General features: G+C 37.2%; 1 long non-coding RNA gene across 1 annotated transcript in view; it reads right to left on the reverse strand.

The window, feature by feature from the left end:
- Positions 1–2,227: 2,227 nt before the first annotated feature.
- LOC104150207 (uncharacterized) overlaps positions 2,228–27,472 on the reverse strand; it is a 30,970-nt gene continuing 5,725 nt past the window's right edge. The window contains exons 2-7 of the long non-coding RNA XR_011137629.1: positions 20,068–20,255; positions 18,482–18,697; positions 16,220–16,337; positions 9,148–9,339; positions 6,245–6,420; positions 2,228–3,922 (exon numbers count right to left, since the gene is read on the reverse strand). This is a non-coding gene — a long non-coding RNA (uncharacterized lncRNA). The remainder of the gene's footprint in view (positions 3,923–6,244; positions 6,421–9,147; positions 9,340–16,219; positions 16,338–18,481; positions 18,698–20,067; positions 20,256–27,472) is intronic.

The raw sequence follows: 27,472 nt of genomic DNA on the forward strand, positions 1-27,472 counted from the left end.
TAGTAATGGTAAAGTTAACGTCCTTGAACAGGAGGATAATTAGGGATTCTGCAAAATTCTCGTCACTTAGAGATTCACTTTTTGTAAAATTAAGGCTGAGCTACTGGAGAACAGCTGAAAGTTTTTCCATGTTCATCCAGCACTTTTTGCCTTTCCAGCGGAACGTGCATCCTGTTCCTCCAGATATACCAAATGGAATAATGACATTTTTATGTGCTACATTTACCATCAACATAATATTGTAACACTTACTCTAGTGTACAATTGTGTACTGCGGATATAAAGAGAGAGAAGGATTCTTTATATGTATGCTATATATATACACATATATATACACGCACACATCTAAAAACTGTATACATACATTTTCACGCTTTCATGAACACAGAAAGTCACTCTGGGGGGAAAAAAAAAGCTGCACAAAAGTATAGGCCAGATCCTAAGCTGTTATGAAGCATACAAGCCTACAGATTAGATGGGAGTTAGCTATGCAGAATCTAAATTTGAAACCTTCTTCTGTACATTCAGACACGAGGAAGAGGAAGAGAGGGCCAGCAGCAGTTTGCTATCGAGACCATCCTTTTAGAGATCTCTCCCTGCAACCCATGGGAGGGTGGTTTCAGCGCTGCTCTTGAAATGCAGATCAAGTACTATTGCTAATACACATTCTTTCCCTTTCAAAAATTTCACAGGTTCTGAGTCATGGTAAGAGCAAAACTTCTTCTGGCAAAACTATTGTGCTATCTTTCTGCTACCTTTCTGTTCAAATCCGTCTGCAACTAGTAAGCCAAGAAGTCTAGGGACTTAAGCAACGGCAAAAGCTGTCATAAATGTGTTTCATTAACATCCATTTCTTAATAATAAGCGAGCACAGGGGAAAGTAAGAGAGAACAAAAAAATAGACAGCAACTTGGTGTTATTTTAAAGGAAGTTAAAAAAACCTGCTTTGACAATCTTTTACTCACAATCAGAATTCTGAATGCTTTTATGAGTCCAGTCGCCTCTGAAACTGGAAAAAAAAAAAAAACAAGCAAAAAATCCATCGCTAAGGATTTGCGCTATGATATTTAGGTTCACATGAGTTTTGGTTGCCAAGGGCAAGGCTTGGTGTGGTGACTTGAAAAACAATTGAGGACCTCTGAGTCATCTAAACACCTTCTAAAAGTACAGTAAAGAAGAAAGCAAGGCGTGACTCAGAAGTATTGTTTTTTTTCCTGCCATTGCTCTGTTCAGATTGGAGGCTGCTGCAGGGCCTAAAAGAGTTTCTGAATAAATTAGAGCTTCTCCAGCAGCTTGTTCCAAAATCCCTAAACAAAGTGACATCCAAAGTCCCCTCCCTTCCTGGAATTAGCCTTCTTTATAACGCTGCCTCTACTCTTGGGTAATTGGGTACATGTTGGGAAGGTTTTCTGTTAGCATTTTATGACTGTTTACAAATCAACATGAAAAATCAGGAATAGAAGTGCATCATTAACTGAGATCTATACACTACCTGGGAAACATAGCTTGGCCAGCTATGATCTCATTCGAGGTAGATGTTTGTCAGTCTCCAAAATCCCTGTCTCCAATATCCATGAGTGGTTTGTAAGTGTCACTATCTAGTTAGAAGGGGAAGACATCTAAAAGAGTAAACTTGTTTCAAGAAAGGCATGTGGGCAATTAGACAAGGAATTTTTGCCTACACATGTCCAGCTTTAGCCAATAGCAAGAGCTTCTGTCTGTAAAGAGTCAGAGCACTAAAAAAATCATAAAAATATATTTTTATGGCAGAATAAATACATCTTGTGAATTGGAATTTCCTGCCTCTGGTAAGATAAGAACCTAGTGCTATTCTTCTTTAGCACGGTCAGAACGTTTCCTGTTTTTGCAGATCATCCAAAGATTTTCTGTGTCACACTTAACATGTTTTCCAAGTCAAGTTGGCAAAAGGGTATTTTAAGCAAAGTGCAAAGCACAGTAGGATGTACTATATAGTGCCATCTGCTGAAAAGTGAAGTGCTCCCACATAAGAATAGAAATTTGTGCATTTTCCATTAATGCAAAAAAGATTCTCGAGATGGCATGATATTTACTGGTTGTGGATAGGTCCCATTCATCCTCAGTGCCTCATTTAGAACCACTACCTCAATTTACATGATGAACACGAACAGCCAATTCTGAAGTTGATGGCATTGTAAATGTTAGTGTGAACGATTCCTAAAGAAGACATTTGAACACATATGGAACATATTTGCAACACCAAGATTCTACACCATTTAAAAGATGCTGCACCCATCCTAGAAAGGGATTGATTTCAAGCCCAGAGAACATGTGAAAAGAACCTGGGCAGATGTAATTTACTTCTTTAGTTTTCTTATTCCACAAAAGCCATTGTGTAGCCATCACAACAGGCCTGTATTCTGCTCTGTTATTTCAGTCTAACATCAATTTTTCAGATTCCCCTGAGGTAGGCACTTTGCTGACTGCTTTTATTAGCCATTTTTAGATACTTGGTCTTCGGCTTTCAGATAATCACTGGGAGTCCTTAATGTGTAACATGATGAAGCAGCCAGCAACTGACTAAAGAGCTGACCAGTCAACACACAGCATATTATTTACCACTGAAACTGTACATAAGGCAGAAAACCCTTTTGCCTAACCATAATACTTCTAAGTAGCAGGACATTTCTTAGAGAGAACAGCTGTATTTTATGAGATAAGGCAGAAGGTTTAAATTTGAATTTTGCATGAAAGTCTTGTCTGCACAGGAAAGCTCTCTTACTTAAGAATTTAAGCAGATATAGTTATAACAATATAAACCCATGTGTAGAGACTTATTTTGGTATAAAACTTGCTTTTGAGGTTTTTAGCTAATGTTTTTGTGAGAGGGCTTAAGCTACATCATAGAAGCAATTCATATCAAAATAAGGCTCTCCTTGTGCAGACCAGCCGATAGAGTACAAAATGCTCCTAGAATTCTGTTACCCTTACTGGACGAAAGTTTATTCTATAAATTTATTCTATATAAACTTTATTCTGTAAGTACAAGTTTATCAATCCATCAGAAGAGACCATACACTGATTCTAACACTTAGGTAACTAGCTGACCAGAAATGCAATCATGACACCAAATTTTTTAAAGTTAGACTAGAAAAATCCCAAGGAAAAATTATCTTAGGGTGACAGTCACAGATCTGAGACATGTATGACCAAACTATCCGGTAGACACCCCAATTTATGGCAAGTTTACTTCTTGCAAAGGACTTAAGATGTTCGTAATATTTTATGCTTTCTATTGCATCTGCTTGTTTTTGTGTTGTTTACTTAATGTTGACTTGTGGTAAATTCCAGGAGAAGCACACTAGTGGACTGGAAATTGAACAATAACTTAAATATAGCTTCATTCACTGAGATCGAATGGACCAATTCAGATGTCATTCTCTTTCAGTTTATTGCTCATCCTGTGGAGCGTTATTGTGTGGCTGTCTTCACAAGGGTATAGTTGCAACTTGTATCCTCGAGGGGCCTACAGGCAGGGATGCTGAAACAAAGAACTTTGAAGTGGATAAAAAAACCATCAGGTCTTGAACCAGAGTCTGAAAGATTACAGGCATGGGTGCGGCTGTAGAACGAGCTAGACCTTTCCAATCTTTATGCAATACAGGGACTATCTGTTGTATTGAAAATTCTTTCTTGTTACGTGCTCTTCCTACCCTTAAACTTGCACACTATTTTGTTTTGAAAAGCCTGTTTCCAGTGACTGTATTCACATATTGGTCCAACAGTTCGCAGGTCTGGCAAGTTAACCGCATCTAGTTGGAATCGATGATCAGTCATCATCTGCTATGTGCGACGGGCACCAAAACTCTGGTTAAAGGACAGCTGGAATCAGAAACTACAACTCCACAAAGGAGTTGGATTCTAAGGATATCTGAATAGGTGGCTTTCAGAGAAAAGGAGAGAAAAAAAAAAACAAATCAGCTCCAAGCAGTGATTTTACTTCTGCTATAATCAATTATTATACAGTTCCACTATCTTACTGTTTTCTTTTTGTATCTGTTTTCTCTACTCTCATTAGATTTTTATGCCCAATTATTTTTATTTCTCTGTGCACCATTTTTTCACTGTGCTTTCAAAATAAAGTTCTTCAGGCACGTTACATAGTTGCAGAAAATGACCCAGGGAGAGGCCCAAAGTCAGAATCTCAAGTGTTTCCATAAAAATCATCCTCTAAATCTTACTCCTTGCCCAGGAAAAATGGAACAAAACAGTAGAGTATAACACCTGAGAAACTAAAAATAGATTACAGATAAACTAGTCAGTTTCGACTTCTTCAGGATATCTTCTGTAAAATAAATGTGTAGCAGTAAATACACCTAGATGAGGTGAAACCCCTACAAACACAAAACAAAACACAACACATGAGTGTCTTTCCCTGAGAAAGGATGTGAAATATTTTAAACATGTTTTGAGCCACTGTGCTGCTGCCAACCCTCCCCATTTTACTATGATTGTCTTCAGGTTTTAAATTTCTTATCAACAGACGATGGGAGACCACAGACTTTAAAAAAGTTTCCTTATGCAAAATAGCTGCCATCTCTGATAGGTATTATTGTGATTAAAAGCAGTCACACGGTTGCCATTCCCTCTAACCGATCTGTACTTCTGCCAGCAAACCTGAAATAATCTGAAATGTAAAAACAGAAGTTTACAGCACAGTGAAAGAGACAGCTAGAGAATGAGGAGGAAGAAGAAGAGCAGCTCTGCGAGACATGCATGTGGAAACATGCAGTGAGGGAGAGGAAAGCACAGAGCAGGAGAAGGAGTTAGAAGTCCTAGAGCAATGAAAGGCCAGTCTTTGTTGTGAGGGAGGAGGGATGTCGTGCTGTGCAGCCTTACAAAAGGCAATATTGGAAACGCTCATGAATGCATGGTAGTTTCTCAGTTGAAAGGGCAAGCAGAGGTTGAAAAGCATCCCAAATGGAGTATTTAGGTGTGGATTTCTGTATGCATTAAACATTTTCATATGTTCTAAGGGAAAAACAGTCATGGAGCCACACCAAAAAACATGATTAAAAAGCCCCCACAAAAACACTTGTGAGGCAGAGAGATCTCTGCTTTGGAGACAGTACACATTGTACTTCTTCCTTCTCTCCTTAAAATTGACAAGTCTTTCTTTGCACACAGAAAATCCAAGGCAAAAAACAGTTTTCCATTCAAAAGTGCTTTTTAAAAATTGTTTTTCATTAAACACACATCAGTATTGACAATCTATTTTTTTTTGAAAATAGTGTGGAGAAAAACTATGTTCCCAAACATTTGATTCTTCTTTTTAAAATAACTTACTGGTGGGGAACTTGATTCTGAACAAGTGGGTAGGTTAATTTGGTACAGTAGTTTATAGCTTGTATATATTAACACTGTACCTAAAGTAACTCCATACAATGTTATATAGCAGAAAACATTTGCCTATACCCTCATATTTCCTTTTAGCTGTAAAAAGGAAAGATGCATTTTGACACTGGTGTTGGCAGCAGTGCTAAGCTTGTAAGAACTTACACGGGACAGTCAAAAATCCTGCAGGTGGGATCCACAAGCGCATACAAATCAGAGGAAGGCTTCCTGTTGCGCAAGTTGAATAACCACTCCGTTCTACCTCAGGCCGACGCACAGTCAGGTTGAGAATTCACTGCATTTGATACTGGGTCATGCCCAAAAGCCCGGCTCCGGGCAGAACATCCTTTACCAGGAGCGTGCCAAGAATGAGGCAGCTGGAGTGGGATTTGTGGCAACTCTGTGGATCCAGAGCCCTGATGCCAATTTAACTGTTAGCACTATGAGCTCACTCAGGCTAAGGGAACTGAAAGAAATTAAAGCCACTTTTTTAAACTCATTATCTTCAGCTGTGCTAAGCACAAATTTGGTGCAGCTGAGAATCTGGCCTTCTGTGATTAAAGCCATTTCCATCAGATTGAAAACGGAGGCAAAACTAATAAGAAGAAAACAAAAGAAATGTGCTTTTAATTTACTTGTGTAAGGTCCAAACCATGTGCTGTGCTGTGCTGTGCTGTCCATTTAAGTGAAAAGGAGTCTCTGACAGTTCAGAGCACTGCAGTTTTGTGAGAAAGCCATGCTATCATCTCACATGTGGCACACCTGCATCTTTCCATATTTCACGTTAGTAACTGCGTATTCCTAGAATTTTGTCACAGTTTGTGTTCCTTAGCTTTCGCGTTTCTCAAGGTACAGCAGTGGGTAAAATTACCTCTATCGCATTCCTGTGGAAGACGCCTGTTGCCACACTTGACATTAATTTCTCTGCAGACTATAGTTAAATGTAGCTGTAGCTGATGTAGAGTACATTTTTGTAGGTTGTATTTTTGTAATCTCCATGGTATAACCGAAGCACGGTCTGAATGATGGGACACTTTCTCTGTCCATCTAGCCAAAACCAGATAATTAAACAACATTTGTAATTCATTTGAAGTAGTAAAGGAATTTTTTAAACATTAACACATGAATTCTCACAGTACTCCTGCTACTCAGGTGGTGTTACTAATTTGAAAACAGTAGAATAATCTGATGAAAAAGAAAAAAGGAAAGCTTCTAAATGGTAACAAAAAAACTTGAGCACTATACTCTAAGATTTTGATTAGAAAATTCCTGAATATGAATGAGTGAAGAAATATTCAAAAATCGTTTCATCCCCTTAAGGTTTTCTTGTAAGCTTTCCAGTGCTTCCTACCCCTTTTCCCTCTGGAAACACTAAAGTGGGGTTTTTAAAGATGTTTTAACATTTCTCTCTAAATCACAGAAAGAAAAAATGCAGTTACGATAACAAAAAATAAAGAGAAAAATGTTTTCTATACTGTAAAATTTCATTTTTGGCCATTGGGCTGTTTCGCTTTAGCCAAACCAGTTTACTTTTTTCAATGTATTATTTTATATGAAAAATTCCTTAAGCACTCATGAATAAAATACTGATTCTGCTTAAATCCAAATATATTATCATCAACTTCAGCAGGCCTATATGCTTTATAGAAAAAAGAAAGGGGGGGGGGAATAAAAGAACAGACAGACTTTTTTGCTTTAGTATCGCAGGAGTAAGTATGCAGTTGGACGCAGAGTGACAGCCCTAATACATATGAAGAAATTAGTCATGCTTTAATCAGTTCTTGGATTTAAAATCTGAACTGTATACACAGTTCTCTATATATTTCTATATAAACTATTTTTCACTATTTTTCGCTTAATACAAATTTCTGTTTATTTCATTTCTATGTGTCTATGTTTAAAGTTTAATGCTGTTCTCTACAGCTTAAGCTTCGTGTGCCCTTTCACCTTTCACTTTGAGCTATTGTGTAGAATTTCACGTCTTTAAATCTTCTGAGCACTGATTCACACATCTAAATCTCCAGCAAAGTGCAGGCTTAAAATGCATTGTTCCAATCAGGAGAGAAACTTTGCTTTTATAAAGTGTGAACAGCTGTGCAAAATACTGACTTAATGTTAGAAGTAACATCAAGAACATGTTAAGGGCTTTTGTTCTATGAAGTTGAACTGTCCAAAGTTTGACAAGCAAACAAACCAGAGGAAGAAAAGAAATTAAGTAAAGATTATACCTTCATGTATCAGAAAAATATCAGACATTAATATTCAGATATTTTGTGCAAAAAACCGAAAATGTTTAGCGTGTTTTATAAATGGATATTTTTGTAGAGTTATACAACATATTTACAATTTTTAAATTATTATTTTGCTTAGATTTGCCCATTAATCAGTAGGTCTTGGGTGGAAACATTATCCATACAGGGCAATAAGGATTCTGAAACTGTCTTTCATGAGAAAAATCACAGTTTAAATTAGTACTGTGGAAGCATATTGCCATTCGTGGAAGGAATATTTTTGAACCGCTTCTAGTCTCTGAGACATCTTACTATGAGAAAAACACAGGGAGCCTGTTAATCAGAAATGGACAAAAGGACACTGCAGAGAAGTTTTAGCAAAGTTTTTTTTCTCTCCTTCAGTTTCAGAGCAAAAGAAGCTGTTACAGATTCTATTTTTCATATTTAACATTAAACTAGTATTCCTGTGGTGTTATTTGTATCTCTAGCTAGTTCTCATTTAGATGCTCCCTTCATGTTCATTTAAAAATAGTCTCTTCCTCAAATAAATTGACAAGGGAGGACCATAGGAATTTTCTCCACAAAATGTTGAAAAATATGGATACGTAGAAAGCAAATGTAATGAAGAGGATGCAGCAATGCTGGTTTTTGTGGGTAAGCAATTGAGAGGAAACAAGATGGTTGTTGGAGCTCTGGGACATTTGTGGTACTGAAAGAATACCTGCCATAGAATGTAACTACAGATAGCTGTTTGCCACGTGTAAGGCAGTGGCAAGCCCTTGAAGAAGAGAAATGCACTAAGTTACACCATTCTTATTAATAGAGTGGAAACATCTTGAAAAGATTATTACATGAAATAATCACTTAAATACAGCATTCTTTCTATATTTTCTAAAGTTACATGCGCAATAAAGAGTTATTACTTCTAAGTATACAAGACTGCAAACAGGAAATTGGTGAAGAATAAGCTTTATATACTAAGAAGCTTAGATACTGCAATCAGTATTGAAGCTAGAGACTAAGAGATACACATAGAAAAAACAGCTACATCCTGTAACACATGGCATTTAACACATTTTACACTCAAAATTGAATTATACAGAAATTATACTTGATATAATATATTTAATTGGTTGGTGAAAAGTTATGGTTTTAAAATAGCTCTTAGGAAATGATCTCTGGCTTTTGAAGACAATATTATTTAAATATATATGCATATAAAACACTAAATACATATTCATGAATTTATAGATATTTTATAGCATGCCAAAAAGGAAACATCAGTCCTGTACTATTTCCACTGACTCCCCTGTAAGCATGAACAATCCTATGCGACTTCGTATGATTCACAGATTCTGTAAAGAAAGAGCTTCTCAGGTAGGGGTATTACAATTCGTGAGGAAGGTGCATTAAGCTAAATTTTCTAGTCTTGTTTTCACTGCAATCAACTAATTTGTGATCTATAATTAGATCATATAAATACCAGTGCTGCCAATACTTAGAACGGGATACTTATTTTTTCATGTTATTTAATGTTACTTACATAATTCCAAGACTGCTTCTCTTTCGAAAACCATAAAGGCAGATGTTATGCTGACGTGTGGATGGTACTGAACTTTGTAATGAGATATGGTGTCGCTCCTCTTAAGATAACGGTTAGTCTTGCCTGTGCATTGTGGAACATTACTTTTCACAAGATTTTGTTTTAAATAATATTCTCTTCACAGTCCAGTCTCTAGAAGAAAACAAAAGCAGCATACGGAGATTATCTTAGGTGAGATGATGGAGAAACCTAGGAAAGAATAAGCCAAAAAGTATCTTCTATCCTTGAACCATGATAGTAAAGTGTTGTTTTTCTAGCCAGATAATTTGCTAATTTTATGAAGCATCATACACATCTATAATGCTGTGTAAACAGGAGAGAGAAAAATCAAATTTTTGGAGCAGGCCATCCACTAACCTATATCTTCCAGGACAAAATTACATTGCCTGATCAAAACAGTTCTTTAAAAATGGAAAAATCTGATCTAAATTAAAAGCATGGATCATCATCAAGTACTGAAGACTGACATTTTTGCTATTTGTTTTGCTTTGATATTTTTCAGACATGACATATCTGACCGATCCTCTCAGGCCTGTACAGTCCACAAATCAGGCAATGCCAGGAAATGAGCTAGTAGAATCTTCCAGTATTTATTATCTAAATACTTGAACACACCTTTCTGTCTCATAAGATGGTCTTATGAAGCAAGCTCCTCCTACTGCAAAAAAACATTCTAGGAAAATTATTCTTTCCAGCAAATTCATCGAGGTTGACTTTTCGGTGGCCCAGCAGATAGATTTTGCAGAAAGATATTCTACAGCAGGACAAGTGAGACAAGGAGATGCTCTTAACTTTCAGCCCAGCCTCAGCTCTTTCAAACTTTTATTTTATCTAAAAGTATAAACAAACTATAGAACAACTTTGGAAAGAAATATACACTAATTCCTTAATTACACACGGGCTAAAAACTCTGCTGAAGAATGATACAGCTCAGGGTCTAAGGTAGCTTCCTTACTCCATCCTCCAGCCTTGCTCTTTGTACTTATTTTCTAGCATCCACGGGTCTTCCACTGTGAATTATAGTATTTCAGTTGATACAATCACCTCTAAAATGTATATCAGATGCTCTAGCTTCCTATTCTTTTACTTTCCCTGATACTTTTCACTATTGGATTTGATTCTGCAGTTATCTCTGCCATCTCCTAAAACGGATTCTACTAGAAGATAGACAGGTCTCGTAAATGTTTGTATGATTTCAGTTCAATTTATAAGTGTATTTTTCAGATATGCCTTCAGAAAAATGAGTGAATCACCCACTTGTTTTACTCAATGTAAAATTGCATGGGATAGTTTCTGTAATGCCCCAAGAAGACTCAGAGTAATTAAGGGCTTGACTAAGTTATTATTGATATTACATATGAATATAAATTAAGGTGAGAGAACCTAACAGCCCTCATAGATTTCTATAGATCAGAAAAAAAGGATATACACAGGTCTAACAAGTCTTCTACTGGATGAAACCAAGAAAAGGTTGACAAGCTAACTAATTGCCATCCGAGATCTTTATCGGAAGTTCTAAAAAAGTCATAACATACTTTATACTTAACAGATAATGGAAAAAATATTTCATGCTCATATGATATTGAAATTAGTTACAAATCAACGCATCCAAAGCTTGAAGGATACCTTTGGTATCAGGTAGTGCTAACTCCTAATAGTAGGACTCATTCACCAGTTTACTCAGACTGCTGTGTTGTTTCCTACAGGCCTTCAATGATGAAGACTTAAAGACTTAAAGACACATAAAGAACATCTCTATCTCTCAAAATCAAAAACAAGTTTTCCTCATAGCTCCACCATATAGCCATTTTGTAAACCTATGCATATCCTAACCCATACAAACCATTCAGTTTAAACAAACAAATAACAGAGGGCCTGATCATCATTTGCACTGTCCTAGAGAAGGACCATCACATCTTAAACATTCTGCCTTGATGCACTAGCCAGGATAAACAAGATCTAAGAAGCAGAAGGGTTGGAGTTGATAACCATAGAGAAAAAATGTATACATTTTTATAAATTTATATTCCAGTTTTTAGTGTTTTATTTAAATACTTCAAATAAAACAAAAGATATGGTATTGTGGAAGGACTGGTTCAACATTTCATCATATTCTCTTTCTGAGAGAAGCTATCAGAGTGCTTAGTGCATTAGTTGCACTGAGCGGTCTTACATGTCTAACAGTGTATATTAATGATGCGTTTTGGGTTACAATCTGCTTGTATGACTACAAGTTTGCGGCACTGACAGATGGGAAAAAACTTACTCATTTCAATGGATTTAGTTCACCTCCTTTGCCAGCAAGGACTGTTCACTTCAGTGTATTTTTCTGTTCTCTTATCCTATTTAGCATAAATGCTGCAAATGATGGAACATTAACCACTTTGGAAGACCATAACATGCTGCAGTGGCTTGGGATGCTTAATGGCTTGTATGAGGTTTGTTTCCCAAAGGATGAATTCTAGGAAGCTGTGCAGGTCTTTGAGTTTAGGAAACCTGGTCTGATTGTAAATAAATGCTTCTTTTATGCCATCTCTTCTCCCTAGTAAGGTTAAATTCTTCTTGTAATGCCTAGCAGTCCGGCTGACTTTGGCAAGGGGTTTTATATTGCCACGTATCTTGCATAACCAGCTGAAGAGCTTGTGGAGCAGTGTATCCTGTAACACCTCTCACTGCATTGTGTCCAAGAGCGTAACTGAGCTCAAGGGTTTTGCTTGAGGCAATTAGTAGACAACTACACATGCAGATGTGTAGCACCCCCCTAATGCTTTTAAAATAGACCCATTGTACTGTTTGATCATTCTGGAGTATATTTATGTGCAGATTACATGAGAGGGAGAACAGAACATATTACAGGAAGTGAGTTCCTTTATACAGCTTGTTCCCCTCTGTGAATCTTTATTAGTGGAAAAGCTGCAGGCAACAAAAACAAGATAGCCTGGGACTGTGTTTGATTTTTACTTAAGAGGAGCCTTATACCATTTCCAGCAAAAATACCTTCTCAAACTTTGATGGAGAAAATTTTCCTTGGGTAGATGATGTATAGTAATTTTTGAAGCAGATAATAAATATCTTCTCTTACTAATGCATGCCATTTTATTAGCTAGATCAATATTGCTGTAATTTCTAGCCATTAGCATCTCATTGCTGTATAGTACATAAAAATATTTACATTAACACTGATCAAAATTGCAACAGCCTGTATTAAAATATGAATGACATATAATCAGAATTTTCTGTTTCTACTGCCTCCAGTTATTTGTGACCCCAGATATGAAGTTCAAGTTTACACTTAATAGCACAATTATGTAAATCTGTAATTCTAACACTGAATTACAGCTGGTAATGATCAATAATTATATTTATGTATGATGTGAAGTTAATACTGCCACCATAGATTAATGTAAACAACAAAATTATTTCTGCAGTCAAGAGCTAACAAATCATCATAAACAAAGAGAACTAAAACAATCTCTTCAGAGCTTAATTCCCCCAGCGTAGTAAACAGATTTTTTATTTCCAATGAATGTAAAAGCACTGATTAAAGAAAACACATCTCTACAAAAATTACACAATGGCTGTATCTTTTAGTACAGTTGTTTTTTTTTTAAATCTTTGAAACAGAGTTTGTTGGACAGAAAGAAAAACCTCTCTGAAGAAATCTGGATAATAATTTTGTTAGAATTGTTCTGGGGGAAAATAAACCCTGAGGAAAAAAAAAAGGCAGATTAAAAAGAAAACAAAGGGAGGGATAATCAAACACATCCAATATTTCATAACTTCAGAGCTCTTCAGGGTTCACTCACCTGTAATATTGTTCTCTACTGAAAAACACAACATGGAACTGCATAATGGGACAGAGCAGTCAGTCTTTGGAGTAACTGAGAGTTGACTTGAACAGGTTACACCAAAAAAGAGTTTGGCTTGGCTTGTTCACACATAACGCTATTCTTTTAAGAGCATAAAAATACAGTTACATTAAGAACTTTTTTGTTTCAAGAAGTTCTGTCCTCTGTTTTTCCATCTTGTCCTTGATATGTACTGTTTATGTGTAACTGCTTACACAGGAGTGTGCTAGAGAAGAAAGTGTAGGGGAACCTTCTTCTATAGCCAGCCCTGTCTAGCAGACAGGCAAAACGAGGCTGGGAAATCACCAAGGGCTGAAAGATTTTGTCAGTGCTCCCAACAGGGTCTACTATGCTGCGCACAACATGTCTGATTTAGTTAGAGTGGCACACACCAATACCCACATTTAACAATTTACACAGCAACGTAAAGTACGCTGAGAGAAAGAACGCAGATCTCCAATCGCTGGTCATAGCACCCTAGCCTCCTTTTTCAGCATGGCTTCAAAATTTCACTTAGAGAAGTTACAATGGTCAGATGAAGCTGTGGTGACTAATTAAAATAGGCTCTGCTTATTCTTAAAGCTTGAATATTTGTCAGCATAACAAATAGCAACAGAAGGAAAACGGACTCAGTGATTAGAAAAGTATTCTTAAGGTATTCTTGGGGAGGACTAGTGTCTGCTCTGAGTTCCAGCAGGCAGTTTCTACTTCCTCTACATAGTGCACATTTTCAAAAAGTAGACATCGCAGTAATACGGAGGAAAACGCCTTCATATGTAGAAGAATGTGAAAACGGGATCACAAGCTCAGAGCAGGGCAAATAATTATTATCTCTCCTTAGAAAATGCAAGCAAACATGGTCTTAGAGCACAAGCTGAGCATTATCTTTCAGCCTCATCTCTACAGTGCTAAGGGCCTGATCCAAAATACACTGAGGACCTTCAATTTGGCCCCGTGGGCACTTTGCAAACTCAGATACTACATTGTTGGGTTTCTGCATAACTCAGATGCTCACTAGCTTTTTATTAAATGATTCTCTCTCCAGAAGCAGGTCTAACAGCTTTTGGCCAAACCCCTTTATTTACAGACTTGAAATAACTATAAGACCATTAGTTCAGCAGGAAGCCTGTGCTGCAAAGCTCAAAAGGAACATCAGTTGAATGGAAAGTGCACGTATTACTTAGTAATCTTTTTTATTAGGTTTTTAGTAAACACATAGGAACAAAGGGGGGAACATATCATTATGCTAATTCTTTAAAAAAAAGTTTCAGTGGTAACTAATTACAAATAAAATAAATGAAATACAAAATTTGTTTTGTAGTAGCCCTCTTGTTGGCACTTGAACAACGGAAGAAAGTTGCCAAGTTTATTATTGTTCTTTGATTTGTAGTCAGACAGTACCCTAAGTGGGTGGATGGTTGGCACACAACTTTTTATTTCATTCTTTAATCAGTTAATTTCTGAAAGCTGTTGCAGAGATGGTAAGATTAAGAATTGAATATTGGGGAGGGAACTAAATACCTCCTGCAGCAGGGGAAACTGAAATGGTGAGCCGGAATCATTTTGGTATTGAATTTTAAAGTGACGATTAAAGTGACGGCCTTTCCTTTCATTCTTCTTTTCACTTTACTTCCCTCCCTGTCTGCAATATTTCCTTTTAAATTAGCTTTCTGACTAGGAGATATCTTGCTAAATAAATAGCAAAACATTAAAAAACATTTAGCTGTACAATAAAATCAAATGGGAAATCCAAAGAAACAGAAAACAAAACCAAGAGAAACACTCTTAAGCCTAAATCAAATCCTACAACAACATTAAACCTAATCCAGAGACTTTAGAATAAATTTAAAGCAGACTCAAGTTTATAAAAAGGGCAAACTTAAGGGAAAAAAACACAGAAAAAAAGTCCTGAGAACAAGTCTCCATAAGGCTCAAGGGTACCGATTCCCAAAATTATCCCTCCTGTTCTTAACAACATTTCTCAGAGTATTTTGTGCCAAGGTCAAACCTTGGTTCCCAGATGCAGAACCACGAAACTGTGTCAGAACCACTGGGTTTTGCTATGTCACATACTAAAGAAATGCAACCCACGAAAGCAGGTAGGTAACCTGTGACACACTACGTGCTGAATGGGAGCTTCGCAGCAAATTTCTAGATATGACTGCATTTGTCCAAAGGGAATGGGAAAATTAGGTCCAGAAGGTCTATAAACTGTGGAGCTAGGGTGAATCAGAGGGTAGAAACTTGGAGACATGGATTTGGACATGATTTATCTGGGAGATGAGGCTGAGGATGTCTCTTTTATATCACCTGGACCCACATAGTGCCTTAGCTGCTGCGAGGCTGCAGCTTTGTGGTTCCCAGCCCTTCTCACCTTTCCCCAAAACCCAGAGCCCCACGTCTCCCAATCCACATCAGTGCTGTAAATAGTCCCAGCATGGTCCAGCAGCCACTGTGGTAATTGGCAACTGCTACTGAAAAGATAGAGGTAACAACTGACATTTTAAGGACCTAAATTAAAGGGGGCAGGCATACAACACCAGTTCCAGTCAAGTTTTCTTACTCTTCTAGTGGCTACAGAGACTGTGAAAAACAAGGAAACTGCATGTTATGGCAAATACTTCATGAAAGTTGTAGCGCTCTCCACTGAGAATGCCTCTGCAGGAAGTTTTGCAGAAATAAATGAAAAGACTCACTCTCTTGAATTCATTTGATTTACATGCACAGTAATTTCAGTGGAAAAAAGATATGAGGTGTACAACATACTAAAACAACAAAGAGGATAAAATAATTACACACCAAAAAATTGAAATAACAATCAGTCTATCTTAAAGGTTGAATTGGGCTTGGGCTTAGCACAGGATATTTTTCCAGTTTATTTCAAAATAATGACTCAAACTGAAACCTTTCCCTATCCACACTCAACCTCAAACTCATGCCAACAGAAGGAGCCTGGGAAAATATTTCTTTGGGGATCTTTTCTTCCCATAAAAGCTTCATAAACATTTTTATTAGAACAACATAATTCAGAGTTGTAGCTAATTGTGCTAATGTAAAGAGTCAGTAGTGTTTAACATATTGATTATATAAGAGTTTAAGACTCTCAAACTATCTGTGCTGGATTTATACTGACCACAGCCAGGGCACAGTTTTGAACAAAGTACCTGAAGAGACTCTTCCTTTATCCGGATCATTCTAAAGCACAGATTTCTTCTCCACACCCCGTAAGATTCCCTGGATGTCTCTTCGGAAATTGCTCATCCTGCAGGAATTATTCATTAGCTGAGATGGAACAAACAGTTTGCGTTTATTCAGTGCTCTTCACGTGGCAAAACAAAGAAGACTGGGTTAGAAAATCTGTATATCATGTTTGAGCACAAAAGCTTTTACTATTTTATCGAAGTAAATAATTTAAAATACTTTCATTGCTGAGTACAGAACTTTAGAAAACATTCCTAGAACTATTTGACTAGAGCAGCCATTAAAAAACAAACATCGGAATTAGATAACGGAAACACCACTTTAATTTAAACCATGTGCTGAAACATGGTAGTTATACCACTTAAGTCACATTTACCAGTGTAGAAAATAAAGTGGATCACGATACAGAGTACAAGTGCACTTTACTAAAATTCGTTGCATCTTTCTGACAAATTTTGAAACTGATATCAGAAACTTGTAAAGATGCAGAACAAGTATTCAAAAGTAGCATACTTGAGGGCTAGTCAGAGGCTAAGAGAAGGTCATAGTCTCGAGATTTCCGTTACTGGTCTGTTTTGAAGGTTTAACAGTCGTGGAGAACGTGCTTCTGTGCAAACATGTCACATCCATGTAGGACACCTTCCTATCAAACCATTCATAAAGAAGAGCCAAAAATATCCTTCCAATATTTTGTATAAGGACATATCTTGCCAACATCATTTTGTCCTGCTAGTATTGACTCTTGCAGCACAAGATAAATACGTACTAGCAAGTTGCTGGCAAAACATGGCAAATATTTTTAAATTATCCTCTTGAAGATATCAAATTTTTAATCAGATGTAAAATAAAATTCAAAGCACTGGAATTCTGGTTATATGAGAGATGGTTCAAAGTACTCTGCATCAAATATAATACCACAACGAACAATATAAAGCATTGATGCTCGAGTAAACACAGCAGAAAGACAATCGTGTTTCTCTGCAGCTGAATACAGAAAGTACAATCTGGAAAGAGTCATCCAGCCAATTGCTTGTGGGTAAAATACGAAAAAAAGATTGCAGTTAAAACTAGTTTGTTTAACTCCAGCAATAATGGCTTCATTAAGATGATGACAGCTCAAAAACAGACACAGAAAATGCATTATGACAGGACAGCATAGTTGCTTTTCCTCCTTCAAAGCTTGTGAGCAGGTAAAAGCACGACAAAGAGGCAATTAGTAATCTGCTCAGGTCTCGGTCAAAAAAAACGTTTCAAAACAAGGACAGCCGTGAGTTCAGGAGGAATCAGAAACACGTCTTGAAACCTGTTTTAAAGTTAGTTAACCCAGTTAAACTAATGTGACTGAAATATCGCTGTTTGTGATGGAATAACCAGACCCTCTAAGGAGGAGTGACAGCTGCCAGGAAAGGTGCTAAAACAGACCCACTTCTCTACAGAGAAACTAGAAGCCTTCCATACTGTCAATGACTCAGTGGAGGGAAAAGGAGGGTACAGCAAGTTTTTTTCCCGTCCATCTACTTGTAGATCTACACAAGGCCAACCCATAACCTGTGTGGGGAGTGAACGTGATATTCCCAAAATTTTTGTCAGGGGCACTAGGTCACAGAAAGGTGGGTAGATATGCTGCAGCTGTGTGCACTTTCAAGGAGCCCTTGCAGGAATTAATGCAGAGGCAAGGATTTTGAGTGTGCTGTGGCCCCTCTGAACCTCTACAGTATGGCATGCATAGCTCAGAGCTATATTGTGCTATATGTTCATGATTAATGAAGACAGATTTCTGCCCAAACTGTCTCACTATAATTTCCTGTTTCTCTACAACAACACTATACAATGCACAAAACACTAAAATATTTAAATATGCGCTTGATTTAGTGCATATTTGGCATGTGTCTCTGCATCTTTGGGTTTTGGAGTTTAGACCCTGATTTTAATGCAGCAATGAGTAAGATTAAGCAGAGCTTTACTGTTTGTTTTGCTCATACACACAAGCTCCCTCTGTGTTATCTGGAGGAGGCAAACACAGACAACTTTACTTCGGTGAATTATCTTGGAGTAGTGTTTACTCCATGCTTGCTGTAAACTAAGTGTGCTTTCTTCCTATGCTCAATATGGCCTCTTTCAGGTGGAAGGTAACACTTCCTCAAGTTTAATACTGTGCTTTCTCTTCTCAGGCCTTTGTGGCTGTATGTGCTCACCAAAAAAATGTTGTTAAAATGTTCATTTACCATAGTTTTGTCACAGGATTCTGTTTTTAACAGGCACATTTTCAACAGGAAGTTAAACTTTGCCCCTGATTTCCCTGCTCCAGTGTCTTCTGCCAGGTAGTTGAACATCCAGTGTCTTAACTTCAGCACTCTGCATGCACTAACAGTCATATCCAAAATGAAGGATGCACCCAGGGTTGAGGCTGATATGTTGGTAAGAATGTTTACGGTAAGATACTAGAGGAGAAAACAGAAAATAGCTAATTAAAGTACAATGACCATCTGAATGAAATTATCTTTTTAGTACATGCCATGGGTTACTATAATTTGTCTAACGAAACTCTGGAAATAATGTATTAGGATGTACTCAAAACTGCTTTGGTATCAGTCTTAGAAATCCACAGCTGGCACCTATTATCACTTACAATATATCAGCTACTAATATAACTACAATCTCAGTGTTACTATCAGGGCTGCATTACCTGTAATGGTTACATATGAAATAGCACCAGCTATCCATTAGATTCCCTTAAAATAAAAATTTAAATCTTAGTTCATCTTTCCCAAAACATACACACACTGTCCAATGCAGTTCACATCAATGTCTGATATTTCTACAGCAGCATTGATATCATCACTTAAAAGCTGTTAAAAAATCAGAGAATGACTGGAAAGGAAGAAATCAACTGGAAAAATATATATATTTCCAGCACTGTGATGAAGACCCAATAACAAAAAATATATAATTATTATTTTAAAAACAAGTAGTGATTACTTTGTTTTGCTTACTTCAGTTTCTTTAGCATGACACCTAATCTTGCAATTTCCTAGTACTTTGGGAACCTGACATTTGTGGTGCTTTTGTACAGGGAACTGTCAGTAATTTATAAGCAAGCTCAGATTTTAGGGGGGGGTGCTTTAGAAAGGTGATTTACTTTCTATTTGTTCTAACTATCCCTCATTGAAAACCTGGAAAGTAAGATTTTTCACAGAAAACTTCTGAGAAATAGATTTCTCTCTATTTATGCCAGAAACTTCTCTCATCCCAATTGACAAGGGGATAAGGCTGGTAGTCAAAACCAAAACATTAATGAAGCCTGTAACTGTTACTGCAATATACTAATTTGCCTTACAAGTAAGTGCACAACCCTCTTAGGAAAGTCTTCATCTATTTACCTCTCTCCCATCAGGAGATGTGAACAGCAGCTTTTAGATGACCATGGCTTATGGAATAACCTTACAAGATACATGTTACACATTCCTCTTGCTTTCTTCATGGCACTAGAGATTGGCAAAAATGCTTTTAATAAAAGCTGTATTTTATATTCACATTGCACTTTATACAGCTGTAAATTGCAACGCAAAAAAGGAGAAAGATCAAGCTATGTTTCAAAGTCACTTTGAAAAGCCGATGGTCAATTGATATTTTTAAAATTATGATTTTACATATTTAACTACATTGCAAATTTCTATCCAGCATGCTTCCTCCTCTTCAATAAAGATAGTGGAAAAATACTCTGTAGCAGTGCCTGTCAGCTGCTGCTGTTCTCCAACACTACCAATCAGCTTAAGCAAATTGATGAAGAACCAGTGGTGGATGATCTTACCTTGATCATACATACAAGTGAGAATCATCAATACTGCTGGATTCTGTGGTGATGTTTGATCGTTATCCTCTAGATGGCCAACTTTTGGGAGAAAATCATTCACCAGACATGCCATTCTTAAGCCATTCTTACTCTGGTGTGAGAGTCTTCACCTGTTATCCAGTCCTATTTACCACACTATTCATCTACTGGAGGAAGAAAAGAGAAAAAAAAAAAAAAGAGAGAGAGAGTGCAGGTAGCAGCTTAGTTCAGCATGAATACATCATGAGAGCAATCTGCTCTCTGTAGGGGTATTAATTTAATGGAGCATCCATTTAAAGATTTTTAAAAGGTATCTAAAAGCTACCCACAGCATTAGTGCCCAGTGATAGAGACCACTATGGGAAGGCATGGAGGTGCAGTGAGCAGAACTTTCATCAGAGTCAGACTCATGTGGAGTCAAAGCCAAGAAAAATGACTCCTGATTTCACCCAGAGAGCTAGTGTGGAACCAGGACGTATGCTGCTCAATCAATCACATTCAAAACAGAGAGAAATTCATAAAAAGTACCTTGGACATTAGGAACATTATGAACGCCATAGCTAATGCAGAAACAAAAGCCTAGTAATGAGAACAATTTGGAGCCCAAGTAAGGTTAATAATATTCAATTTGTCAACTCTTTTAAACTAGTAGGAGAAAAGGAAGCTTGATATAAAAACAACAACAAAAAAAGTAGAGAAAACGTAGAGTAAGACAACAATCTAGGTAGATGTGTGTACTCAGTTACACATAGTAGTTAAGGCCAGAAAAGTCTATGTGAATTCTTCATATAAATAAAACTGCTATGGTATCGGAGTCAACAAACTGTATTTTTAGATTACCTGATGTAGGAGCAGATAAGGAATACAATGGGACAGAGTAAAAAGCAAGATATTGTGTCAAGGATTTCATGTTTTTGATGGAAGCCTCTTTTTAAAGCAGAGCTGCTCCTTCTCAGGGGAAGATAATCATACCGCAGAAAATCTTTAGCAATATTTGTCTACACTTCTAATGTATTAATTTGCAGTACAACGGACACAATCGCTCATACCACACAAGCACACTGTATTACATATGACTAAGCAACAGCTTAAACAATTCCATCAGTCGATCCCACCTGATCCTGCAGTGAGGTCAAAAAAGTTGTTATTTGTGAGCCCAGTCATTTCCACAGCAATGTCAGATAGTCTGGCTTATGACCCCACTACCCTATCAGGCAGGAGGTTCACTACGAAAAGAGAGAATTTTTTTCCAGCAAAAATATCTTTGATAACAGTAGAGATTTCTACACTAGCTAAGTAAATTAACTTTTCAGCATGCCCTGGAATACTAGGAGTTTCTTCACTAGCACTGAAATCATGCCCGCTATATGTACAAATCTTCACATTTTAATAAGAAGGAAACTCATACCTTCTACTGGAAATCCCTCCTATACAGAAATTCCCAGCAAAGAACAAAGAAAATTCTGTGTCCTTGGAAACAAGATATTGCTTTGGATGCAAGTAACTGACATGGGATGTGGAACTGGCAAAAGCTAAGAGACCAAAATAATTAGTTTTTATATTAAAATATGTTTCTGTGATGCTCTGCTGTATAAAGAATGGTGTGAATGTTTATATACTATAATTGTCTCTTCCTCTTTCTCTCAGATGTGCATCTACGAGATACACTGCAATGTTTGTTTTAAATATCCTGGTGCAACCGCACTATGCAGGTTGAACTTTAAGGTTTTATGAAAGGGTCACTTGTTTCTTTGAGGGGGATTTGGCTTGAAACCCTTGCAATCAGTTCAGAACTAAACACTCCAGTGACGGAATGAGAAAAAGTGCTGTTATTCCCTGTCTACAACACATTTCAACTACAACCGGCCTTAGGAACTTACTGCCAGACATGGATATGGAGAACTATATTATTATTCCCCCTCCGTCGTGTTACACCTCAAGCAAGAATTCTATATTCGGGCTCCCTTCCCATTTCCAGGCAAGCATTACAAATGAACAAAACATTCAGAAGCAATTTCACTTTATTTCCTTCCTTTTCACTTCTTTCCTTCTTTGGCCCATATTAATTTCATCTCTTTCCTCTCTCTTCTACACTTGTGTCCGATTATGTCCCCCTCCCTCCTTTTTTTTAATGATTTTGTCCTGCTTCTCCACCTCTTCTTTAACACTTTCCATCATGCAGTTCCCTTTCAACTTTTTTTCTCTGTGAGCCTTTTCGTTTTATCTCACACCATTTCCCAAGAAAACAGCTCTACGCTCTCAGTTCTTCTAATTTTTATTTCACACTCCCCCATTTTTTTTTCTTATTCAAGTTTTCTCCTCCTCCTTCTTTCTCCTCTATGATACTGAAGCAGAAATATATATTTTTAATGCCATACAGCAGAGAACATCCTTCTAGAGGCAAAGATAATGCAAGATTATATGCAAATAGGGAAGCTGAGACAGAGATCGAAATTAAAGTAACTTCATATGTGGGTGAATCACAGAGATGTTAAAGTTTCATTCATTTTTATCATACACTTAAACCTTTTTTTGCACGTTTCTGCCCCTTTTGCCTCACTTTTCCTATTGATTTTAAATACCTTTTCTATCTTTTTCACAGGTATTTCCGTCTCTTTCCTGGACTACAAACACACCAGCAAGGGAATCTAAGCCCTCTATTCACCAAAAGCCTAACTCAATTTGGAAGAAAGGAAAACTGTCTTTAAAAAAAGAAAAATTGAAATTTAAAATATTATATGGTAGGTCAGCTCTTGTGGAGGAAAACTCTGCTTACTGTAAGCATCAGAGTGGATAAAATAATCAGGAACCAAATTAATAACTTTATCATACATGTATTTCAAATGTGGCCTGCCCCCCTCCATCCTTAGGGAAATTGAGAATGGCAGAAAAGAAGAAGTGGGAGCCCTACAGAAACAGTGGATAATCTCAGATAACAACAGGGGTTTTATGCATATCCAATCTGAATTAATCTTCTAATTTTTACAGTTTACCAAACATTAAAGTCGATATTGAACAATTTTTTTAATGGCAGCCATCACCTGCACAAACTTGGCTAAACAGACAAAATGACAAGCATTTCTATTTTTCTCCAAGACAGAACTTGGGTCATTATGACCGTAAGAGATTGCAGGAGAGTTATTTTACACACGGTACAATAAGTGCCTCATCAGAGCGTTCCAGGAGCTGAAAGTCAGGAGAAAGAGAAAACACAAAGCCTCTAACGCAACCAGTTGAACTATCCCTTAGAGTCCTACTAATAAAACTAACAGCAAATCCACACCAGCATGCTTTTCTCAAATGGATAACTGAGGCGTTTTCTGTGATGCTTCTTTGTTGTAATTACTGAGTTTATGAAACAAAATTTCATGAGCCGATTTTTATCAATTAAATTGTTACTTTAAGCAACAAAAATCAGAGCATTCATACTTAGGACAAACATTCTGTCTCTAACTCACCTAATTACATCCAGGCTTTTCAATAAATAAGGGGTACAAAATCACCCATTTTAATATTTCAGTACAACAAGCCAGTTTTTAATTGGTAACGGAATGTGTTAGCCTTCATGGCCTTAAGGTAGTCTCCAGATGTAACTTAACATGTAGATCTGTGTGTCTAATTTTTTTTTTTTTTTTAATAGTGCTGCATGTAAGTAGAGACTGGCCAAAACATAGAAGACAGTCAAAGATACTATAAATTCTGTGTAAGACATTAGGAAAACAACAGTAATAAATTTTATTTTGGAATTACTTTTCATCTGAGGTGAAGAAACAAAATTGGTTTGGAATGTTGTTCTGCGTGCTGGCATAAACTTAATATAAACATAATGACCCACAATTTGCTACACACATGGCTGGTGTTTTTAATATTAAAGGAATTTAAAGTACCTGAAGCACCTTTCCTGCAAAAAAGCTATTAATGAATAGTTTCTTCAAGGCATGTGAAACACTTATTCATATATAGCAAGGTACATAAACAGTAGCAGAACAAGGGAGGCAGAATCTGATTTTCCTCTCACCTTGCAGTCGTAACTCTTTTGCTTCCACTAGAGTTACTCCTGAAAAGCTTATGTGAGCAGTATGAAATCAAACCCTGGATACGTCTTTTTAGAGAAAGATAAAAAAGCTTGAGCTGTGACAAAATCAGCCACGCTACAAGGGGCGCATGACTATGCCACCCTGTGCAACTCACTGTTTCAGCATAGGGCTACTGCCTTTCTCTGGCAGTTTTCCTCCCTTCTCCCACAGGGAAAGCCTGCATGAAGGGAGTGAAACTACACAGGCTAATTTTAAAATTGTCATGTTAGTTTGTAGGATTATCATCAGAGATTTCTCTACTTCAGAAAAGCAGAACGAGGATACTGAAGGGATGAACTTGAGAAATTAAAAGAAAGAAAAACTCATGTCACAAGAATATTTTTCACATTTCATAAATAATAGGCTTGGGTGCTTCTAAGAAAGCCTTCCCATAAATATAGCATATGAGTTGTAAGATGGGCATGTTCTACGTTGTATTTTCCAAGTAAAAGGATTATACAAATAATTTAGCTCCAAAATTATTTTGCAAAAGCTGCAAAGATTAAAGATCATTTCACCTACACAGCTGCCATCTCATTTAAATTTGCATCCAATCTACAGTAATTATAAACACACATGTGCACACACACATGCACTGTAGCTATCTACTATACTAGATTGAAAAAAGATCCCTTGTAAATGATATCTTTACACGTTTCCATGAGGACCTACAAAATCGAATAAAAGGATCCATTAGTGTATGTTGTTTTGGCTTTCAGAGGAGGCACTAAACACTGTCAAATTCTTTTCTGCCTCAGAGGGAGAAACAAGTGAAATTAATCCGGTTTTGTAAATTTATTTCAGGAAAGATGACAGATTTCTCTATTTAGACACCAGCCCACTTTCTCTGTGCATAGGATGACCTTCAATTGAACTGCAGAAAGTAAATGGAAGGAAAGTTTCCTGAAAAAGTTTAGTGAGGATATAAGAGATTAATGAATGTATTTGTGTTGGACACACTTCCCTGTATAGCATATTCAGAGTGATAGAATCATGTTATTTATTGTATTTTTCAGATCATTTGCAATGTTAATTTATATGAGTTTGATATCGCTTTTGTCTTTTAGTTGTGTGTTATTCTGAGAAATCCCTGGGGAAGGAAAGGATTTATATGCTTTGTGTACACATTCTGCAGACTAAGCACTCTGGCATAATTATTTTTGGCACTCACTAACTGATTAAAACATCCAATTTAACTCATGATCAGTAAGATTAAACCTTTTTAATATACCTCAAAAGTAAATTATCATTTACTACTCAAACATCCCTTTCTGCACATGTCCCCAATAAAGCTGTTCTTTTTTCGTTAATGTACCTTTTAACGAGGATTCCCTTTTATTTCTTCCTCTGGGCAAAAATGCCTTATCCTTTACAGAGAGGTAGGAACAAAGATGAGATGGAAGCTGACTGTGCTACTACATGGGTTTCTAATGTCATAGCAATTATAAGTCTTTTTTTTTTTTTTTTTGCATTCTGTACAGACTCAGCTGTTAAAAAAGCATATCCCTGCTTGTGTTTACTTGATGTACAGATAAATATCAGCAGTTAGGAGGAAATAATATTTGAAAAAATCATTTGCATGACTCAATAAAATTGTGCAGGCTCTTATTTCATTTGACAATAGCTGCTTTTTAGGATGTGTTACATTTTAATTTTGCAACAAGGCCCATTTAGCAGAACGTTCAAACCATGCTTCAGCGTTAAGACTTGGAAAAAAAAAAAAATTGGCTCCTAAAGAATGAAAATACCTCCACAGCCCTGGATTAGAAAAAATACTGTTTCAGATCCCCAAAACAGGATGAGCACCCAGACAGGCTTTAGTGAAAATAAAAATAGGTGACGCTCCTCAGACTACCACAGATCTTGTGCTCTACTTAAGCTGGGACAAACATGGAGGTCTAGAACAGCCAGAGGAAACAAGTCATAAGCTCAGCAGAAATGGGCTTGTGTAGATTTTACAGCCTGTTATCCACCTGGATTTTTTTCAAATGAGCTCTGAATGAAGTATTTGTGAGCAAAGTAGGCTTGCTTTACCAAAATCTGGTCAAGCTTACTTATGTTCTTATTTATGCGATGCCATCAAACTATCAGGTTATCACCAAAAGAGCTCTCTGAAAGAGTTGCATCAGCAGCTGGGTTATAGATACCTTTGTGATCAATGTTATTAATACTTCAAAACTGGCAGAGACAGTTAAAATTGGGCAGCAATTCAGAAAACGTTCAGCGTTGAGTAAGCCAAGGTAAATTTAAACACTGACTTTTAGAGTAGCTGCTTTAGCTCTCTTTCCCTTTCTTGTCGTTCCACACAGAGAAGGGTTGTCATAGAAGCAAGCTACCATCAGGGTTTAAAAACACTGAAAAATAACCCTTTAGGTCCAATAAAACCAAACCGAACCGAACCGAACCTGAGAAGGTGGCTCCAGGCTTCCCTCCACTCTCAGTCTAGTTCATTAGGGGCTTGAACCATCAGCGCTCGTGCAATTCTCCATTACCCGCCACTTCAGCTGATCTATTTTAAGAAAACTCGGGACTGGACAAGGAAGGAGATGATCGCTTTTGGCCTGTTGTGACTGAGTTGACACGTAAAGATACCTTCTGGTCTAGTTGCTGAAGGGTAAACAAGTACAAATGTCTTGGCCTTGGCTGTTAGGGTCTGATTATAAGCACTGCGCTAGAGAATTCATGGATTATTCATGTGTAATTACAGATAGCTATTGTGCTCTTTTAAATCATCCCTATGGCCCATTACGGCCCATAACAACTGAAATAGCAATTGTCATAGTAAGGTTCGGGCTCTGTCATAGAGCGCAGGCTCTAATCAATAATGATGAATGGTAAAATTTAGCGGCAAGCAGGAGAAAGTCTAGTTGCCTCCCGCCATAAATCTGTACAAATACCAAGCCGTGCAGCTGCTGGATCTGGAAATTTAAAAGGCACCGCTCTCTCCCCACCCCCTCCGCACGCACCTCTATAAAAGTTGAAAAAGGAGAAATGTGCAATATGTCAATTCTAATAATCCACATGCTGTTAGGACACTTTTCTATTTATTCAAAGCGGGGTGAACCCTAGGTTGTTTTCAAGGTCAATTCCAGGTGAAAGGGGGGTCAGGCGGAGGCCACCGCCGCCCCATGCAGGTCAATAACGCCTCCGCACTTCCCCACAAGACAAGCTGCTCACACCCAATCAATCCAGCGACGCTGCCGCTGCACCCGGCGTAATGAACAGCGAATAAATGTAGCCTATCATCACAAAACATGCTTTTTAAGTACCTTCCCTTTTCATGTAAAACCTCTCGCTGTCAAATTCCA

This window comes from Struthio camelus, chromosome Z, assembly GCF_040807025.1.
Source record: "Struthio camelus isolate bStrCam1 chromosome Z, bStrCam1.hap1, whole genome shotgun sequence".
Lineage (NCBI taxonomy): Eukaryota > Metazoa > Chordata > Aves > Struthioniformes > Struthionidae > Struthio > Struthio camelus.